The following is a 7937-nucleotide window of genomic DNA, read 5'->3' as shown; positions in this document are numbered from 1 at the left end:
AACCTGCCTGCCACTGGAAATTTGCACTGTGGGGACAAAATTTGGTACAGGGAAATCCTGATAGCAAAAAAATGATTCATTGAAAAACAGTGTGGCATATGCATAGGAACATGCACTGGGAGACAAAGGTTCAGTCTTCCTGGAAGTTTCGCTAGCTCCTGTAACCTGCCAGCAGCCAGGAAGAGCAGGGAAATGGCCGTTTACTTGACATGGGGCATTTTGCCCTACACCAAAGCCCATGTACAGGGGTGTGCACAGTGGCAAAAAGTAGTGCCCCGAGTTTTTTTGCCACTGCAAGTGAATGCCCCTATATGTGGGGACATGCCCTCTTAGTTTATCTTCTGAATCATATTTGCAGACCTAACAGGGCTAACGTTTTGTGGCACCACACAACACTCTTGAAAAGATTTCAAGGCAGCCTGGCTGAGAGCCATTGACCACCTGGTCTGCTTTCAAACGGTATAGATGGGTTAATTAATCTTAACTAGGATACTGGATAAAGGGAGAGGACAGAAAGGAAACCATAGGAAGGTGAAACAGGAAAATAAGTGAGCACATTTAGGTGAAAGGAATATAAGTGAGAACAGATGGAGAGTGCAGAAAGAAAAAAAATAATGGAAGGAAGGGACTGTGATGGGAAAAAAGTGAGATACTAGCACTTAACATCTGAGAACATTGCCATCACTAATAGCTCGCTGAAAGCAGGAGCTTCAGATTCTGTTTAATGCAAGGGTTTGAGGGACCCACTATAGTGTTTGGAACTTCTGATATAGGCAGTATTTTAAGGACCATTTGGAAAGAGAGTGCCTTGTGCTTTGCCTGCTTTGTACTGAATTAAAGAATCAATTTGAGTAAAATATTCTTGCAGATATATCATTTTCTGACCTTTGTTGCAAATAATCAATTAATAGGAATGCAACAGAATTTCCTTTTTTTCTATGCATGTGGGAATTACACTTACAACAGTTTTGTTTTTCACTTATACACAATAACTAATGAAGTTTTTAAAATTTGTATGGATAAGCCTGTTGCAATCTCTTTAATCATCCTTTAATATAACAGTGCAAGTATTCCTCAAGTATTAAGCACTGACAGCTGATATTTTTATAGCCCCGTTTTCACTTGCAGCAGCATAGCACCATTTGCAGTGTTACAATGTAGAGTCTTTGCTTTTCACCTTTTAATGTTGATAATATGACAGAATTTTGACAAAAATTTCATCTTTCCAAAGGAAAGAAATGTCTACTACCTTGGAGAAACTGAATGGTAGGCATATCATCATGATTTCTTCAGATTTAAAGCATTCAGGTCCTTTGACACTGTGAACACCATGAGCTAGTATTCTGTGTAGATAATGCATTTGCAGGTTATGGAGGTGGGCAAAAAAGCTTTAAAAAAGCTTCAAAAGTAGCCAAGCATGCAAGAGGACGTTTGCTTTCCTTTTAAAGAGATAGATCTATTTAGGCAGGTAGAAATTAAAAAGTCTTGCTTCATTTTATTTGAATTTAAAAGAATAGAATAGAATCATTAAATGAATTATTGTATTTTAAGATTTGAGAGGTAGTTTCTTATACCATAATATTTACGGCCATAATTTTAAAAGCATGTTACTGTAGCCTTATAGTACCTTACAGAGTGCCAGTGAAATAGACAACTGTTTTTCGACATACAAAAATTGTTCATTGAAAATTGTGCATTAACTGTCCTTGTTAACATAAAATATCATATTGCTAGGTGAATATTTTTTCTTCTTTCTTACTTTTGCTATATTTAAAACCAACTGGTCATATCTACAAGAGATGCTGAATGCACAGTTGCTACTGCGCAGTCATTTATTACTTGTATACGTAAATACTAAATGACTGCACAGTAAACGGAGTTACTGTACAGTAGTATCACCAATTGGCTTTTAGGTGACACTGACTGTACTTTAGCTCATCACTACTGTGCAGTAGTGTCGTGTCATGCTTCATGCCGTGCAACCCTACTGCATAATAGTAATAAGCTACTGCACGGCAAGCATCTTGGGTAGGCGCAGCCAATGTTACCGAAAATGAAAGAAGAGGGTAAATGGGATATGTTTTGATTCTATTTATTCAATATATTTGCTTTGTTAATTAACAACATATCAGTCTGATAAAAATATTTTAAAAAAATCAGGAAAGTATGAATCTGAAGAAAAAAAAAATGAAAGGGGGAATTAGTGCATGATGTGGCAACTTAAGTTTTTTCACTCCAGTTGCATTTAAACACTGTTTCTTTAATATCAAATCCTGACATCCTAACTATTGGTGGTAGTGCTTTTCAAAATGTAACATTAAAGGTTTTCTATATTTAGCAGAACACTTGAGCATTCGTTTAAAGCTAACACTTAAGTGCGTTAACTTAAATGCAGACCTATAGTAGATAGAAATGGATGTATACTTTTTGGGCTTGCTTTTTTAGTATAGAGTGTCAAAAAGAATATTGACACCTAAATAAATTGGAAGTGGAAGTTTTTAGGTGTGTCAGTTATGAGATGTCATATGAGACTTGACTACTGAGATCTGTAACAGTAGCTCAGAATGTCAGCAAATTAAATGCCATCTAAAACTGGCATGCTGACAGTGACAGGAAAAGTGGAGAATCTTTGCTGGAATCCCCTTTTAACAAGTTTTATCTGAAGTGCAAGATGTTCTGCTTTAAATCACAGGTAGAGCTTGCATGCTAGACCAAGATTATCTCTGGAAAAAAGTGCTGCCTTTCAATTTTGTTTCCTCACAAATCAATTGGAGGGAATATTCAACTACTATAGATATGGTTTGGCACCTCTAGACCATAAGGAATGTAAGAAGTCAGAACAGTTAAAAACCTGCAGGAACCAGCAATGGATCAGAACATTGGGAATTACTCGAGAACATCCTGAGATGAATGGAAATAATACAAATTGGTAGAATAGCTGAGGAAAACCTGTTGGATGTTACAACCAAACTTGGTATAATACATACAAGTAGCATGTAGGAATGTTGTAATTAAATAAGTTTCTTAATCAGAAAATTGGTAAGTTGCATCAAACTAAGCATGATTAATCATGTGTGAGCAAGGAAGCAGGCTTGATGTGAGTTCTTCTAATGTATATCAAGAGGAGAATAGAAACACACTTGGAATTTGTGCATGGTTCCTACCTTCAACCCATCTAATCATCTGGCTGATAATATGAAAAGGGTGCATTAAGTTTATAGCCACTGAATAACTGCTGCATGCTTATTCAAACCACACTGTAGTTGGACCTAATTGGTCCTTGAAGTAAACAGTACTAGGAGAGAGAAAGTAGTTTACTGAACATGAGTTGCACAAAGGTGCTCACTGTTTTTTAAAAATTATCGCTGATGCATTTTGCAAATGAGCAAGATGGATGGAAATGGTACTTAATGATGATAGGCATGTCTACCGGGAGCCATACAGTGCCTTTGTTACTGCACCTTCATTTAGTACTTCCTTTTGGAAGTACTAAGTGGTTTTGGAACCTGTTCTGTGCCTTGCTGGCTGTGTGTGGTTATTTTTGGCTGTTATGTCACCATAGCAACAAGCTATTACGAGGAAGCACGTTGCTATGGTGACATAGTGGCATCATCATGGTTTTTGCCAATGAGTGCTATGGCACTGTAGCGTCTTGTGTAGACATGCCTGATGATAGCTTTAGAGGGTTTTTCAGCTCAGCGTATAAAGGCATATAATCTAATGCAAAGATGTTGAATTTAAACAAATATATGCTGGAAGTAAGGTGGACATTTTCAAAAGTGAGCACAATGAATCAATGGGATAGCTGGCTAAAGAACTATGGGAATTCCAACATTTGAAATTTTTAAATCCGAATGGAATATTTTGCTTAAAGAGATATGTTTTGACTGAAAAAGAGGTTATGGTCCTAAGATATGCAGAAGACAAGATTATAAGATCATAAATATCCCTTCTGGCCATAAAAAAATATGGATAGCATATGAATGATTTGACCAATTGCAAGGACATTCAAATTGAATTGGTTTAAATCAGGGAGCGGGGGGGGAATGTCTGGCCTGTTGGCTGGATCTGGTCAGCTGGGGACTCCATTTCCTAGTCTCCCCAGCCCACATGGCTTGCTCCAGAGCTCCTGGGAATATGGGATGGGGACAGCTTGCTCCGGAGCCAGGCCAGAGCTCTGCATGCTTTGGGTAGGAGCACACATGCAAGGGATCCTGGCTGTGCCCTGGCTTCTTGCATCTGTGGCAGCCTGTCTGGAGCCAGGGCAGAGCCACAATCCCCTGCACGCATGTCCCTGTCCAGAGCGTGCAGGTTACAGATTGCATCTCTGGAGAAAGCTTCCCCCATTCCATGTTCCCAGCATCTCCAGAGTAGCCCCCTGCGCTGCTCTGCCATGTGTACTGCCAGTATGGCTGAGGTCTCCAAGGAGACTGTCACAAGCCATGCGGACAGGGATGGCTGAGAAATTGAGTCCCTGGCTGACTGGCAGCCCAGAGGTTCCCCAGCCCTGGTTTATATATTCAGTGAATTTAGGATCAATTTGGTTTGAAAACAGAACCAACAATAAACATCACCTTCTGTCCTAATCTAGGTAATAAAACACTTTTGTAATCAGACCTATCTTTATACCTTTTTTGTTCACTAGGTTTGGTGTTCAGAGAACTAATGCTGATTGCTTCAACGGCTTGTGCAAACAAGAGTTTAGCTCCTGATTACAGCAAAACACAATCTTCATACACACATTCAAATGATCTGAGAAAATTCTCTAAGGTTTGTTTTCCTGGTAGAAAAACTTACCAGAGTCACCTGTACAGACATTCAAAGGATGAAGCCCCGAAAACTGGAAATCTTGCAGTGCCGACACTATGTAGCCAGGGGAGAGGGATGACCGGGGGATGGAGATGTATTTAAAATTGTGGCCCTGTGCACACTGCTCAGTATGCTCCCTTAGTCTACCTGATGACATATGGCAGCAGTGCATAGGGCAGCCATTGGCTGACTCAGACTGCCCATGGTTAGCCTGTGCTTCCTTGCAGCCCAAAGTGGAAATTGTAAAAGGGGAATGTTCTGCTCCCTGCTGAAACAGCCAGGTCCAATAAGCCACACTGTCAACTATGTGGAGAGAGAGGGGATGCTAGAGGATTATGCTGTCTTCTAAGAGAGTCATAGCCTGTACAGACATTCATTCTCCTAGAAGAAACTCTTCTGGGAGTGATTTAACCCTGGTTGTTCCCAAGGTATTCTTCTCCTGGTCTGACCATTTTTACACCAGGAGAAAAAGTCTGAACATCTCTATACTCATGATTTTTCCTGGGAAAGTGGTGACTCTCCCATGAGAAACTGAATGCCTGTACAAGACAATAATAAGCACAACTAGATCTTTAAGCATAAGTAGTATGAAAAGAACTACACTTGAACCTAAAATTGCTGACATTTTTTTAAGTGACATATGTCTGACACACAGAATTTGGTCTCAAATTTTTAGAAGAAAAGATTTAAAATTGGCAGTACACTAAAGGGTCCTACTGAGATTCTTATCCAGATTCTCTCAGAAGCAGTTAAATATTATGTATTAATGTCTTTAAGCAAATTGTTGAGGCCCTGTAAATACTGGCAATTCCTACGGTGGATTGCAGTTTTGCACAAAATTCAGCACTGGGAACATCCTTAAAGAGTACATATTAAGCTGTCAAAAATTGTAGCAAGACATCTAAGCCCTAGTATGAAAAAAATGAGCGTTTAATTTTTACTGAGCAAGTGAGTTGTTGAGCATCATAATTCTGCAGCTGTTAGGAATCACATTTTCAGATATTAATTCCCACTCCCCAGTGGAAACCCCCCCCCACCAACCTCCCCCTCAACCCCCCAAAAAACCCCAAACCTGAATTGCTGTCTCATATGGTCATATGCTAGTTATCCTCTATGTAATTTTTTAATCAGTAATTGTTAGTTAGTAATTTTTAATATATATGGAATTAAATGCTAGTAATCAAATCTAGATTTCTTAGCTATTATATTTCTGTGGGGTTTTGTCACAATCAGCACTGTCAGCTATATGAAAAACAAATCACTGGATAGTGACTAACTTAAATTACACTGATCTCTGTCTCTCTATATATTGGGGGACATATATGTGTATCTATGCATGCATGTATATATATGTGTGTGTCACACACACACATTCAGGTCATTGTATATTTTGTATAAATTCAGCTTTCAATTGTTGTATGTTCTTAAACTTTTATCTTTTGAACTGACCTTCAGTGTGGATCTATGTATAGCCCTTAACATTGTCTAAGATAAATAAAGTAGATTGCTATATATTAGAAACATTCCGATATATCCTAATAAAATATATATTTCAATAGGAATCTACCTTATTTATCTTAGACAATGTTAAGAGCTATATATAGAGCCGCACTGAAGATATATAAAATGAAGCTTCATAAAAAAATATTTTATTTTTTATGAAGCTTCATTTTATCAGAAAAATTTTGCCTAGATGTTTTCTTAGTTGTTCAAAGAAGTACTTCTATAGTACAGTTCTAATCAACAATTCATGGGGCTATGCCTAAGATAATCCATGAAAACATATGCTAATGAGGATAGCTATTACTATATTGGTATGATTTATGCTGTGACTCAGTTTACCATTGCACCTGCAGTTTATTCCTGTGGAAGGATAGCTTGATGTGGTTGTAGTGCTTTGGTTCTCCAGTCAAAAGGAGAATTTCACTTGCTCTTGGGTAACATGACTGCTAGGTATAAAACATCACCATTTTTACCATCTTAGATCAAAGGCTTCTTCTGCTTAGGCAAGATAAGTACCAGGAGGCATTTTACTTTGTTCAGATAAGCACTTAAACAGTCTTGCTCCTAGGGTCACCCTTCAAACTAGAAATTATCTCTATTTTTTTTAGTAATCAGACTAAATAACCTCTTTAAGGAGTGTATTATTCATGGCAAAGGTATGAATTATGGGTGATACATGAAAGGAACAAACAGTTAAGAAAATCTTGGCCAGAAATCCTAGTAAGATTTCTCCCTTCTTAATGATGAGCAAGTGATATTACATTATCAGACTTCTTATACAAATACAATATAGTTAAGTGGTGTGTGATTTTAAGAATAATGATAGTTCTCACAGCAGACTATACACATCTCATCCAGACATGGGCGGCAGACAATGAAGTTAAAAGAAATTAAACCAATTTAATGATCTGAATGTATAATAAAGGCACTATATGAACATCAGAACTTTATGAACACATATATAGAACTTAATCCCATATACATATTACCTTGGTCTTTCATCAGTTGTTTGCCTTACATAGTGATTGTTGAGAATTCTTGGCTCTCTCAAGCTATGGTTACTACATTATGCTTTCCACCAATATCTTCAGACTACATCTCCCAGAATCCCTTTGTTTCAACTAATTCAACATTGGAACCAGCAGATCTTACATGTAGCCTAGCGCCACATAGTCTGCAAAACTACTTTTCACCCATAGTCAAAGGAGAGAACCTCTGAAACCAACATCACAGTATTTCAGCAATATATTTTCTCTTTTGATCAGTTGTTCATACAGAGGTTTGCAAAGTGGTTTGTGGCCCTACTGAATGAAAATCAAAACAAAAGATAAGAAAGTAATATAGTACAAGAATTATAAATAGTATAACATAATTTATTCTGTACATAGTTCAGTATATTATATTTCATTTATGTTTAGGCTTTTGAAAATTCTTCCATTAAAATCCCATCTGCATTTTTGTTTATTTTTGATAGACACCCTGTTAATGTGTATTACAGTGTGTGCACAATGCCTTTTGTCCCTCATTTTCCTTCTTGATGCTGGCTACAAACCTAAACATGCATATATGGTAAAAGATCCCAGGTATTTGTGATGTCTCTACATTTTACTGCCTTATGAAAGTCC

Source organism: Alligator mississippiensis, chromosome 5, assembly GCF_030867095.1.
Source record: "Alligator mississippiensis isolate rAllMis1 chromosome 5, rAllMis1, whole genome shotgun sequence".
Taxonomy (NCBI): Eukaryota; Metazoa; Chordata; order Crocodylia; family Alligatoridae; genus Alligator; species Alligator mississippiensis.
The sequence above is the reverse complement of the archived record's forward strand: the minus strand, read 5'-3'. Positions refer to the sequence as shown.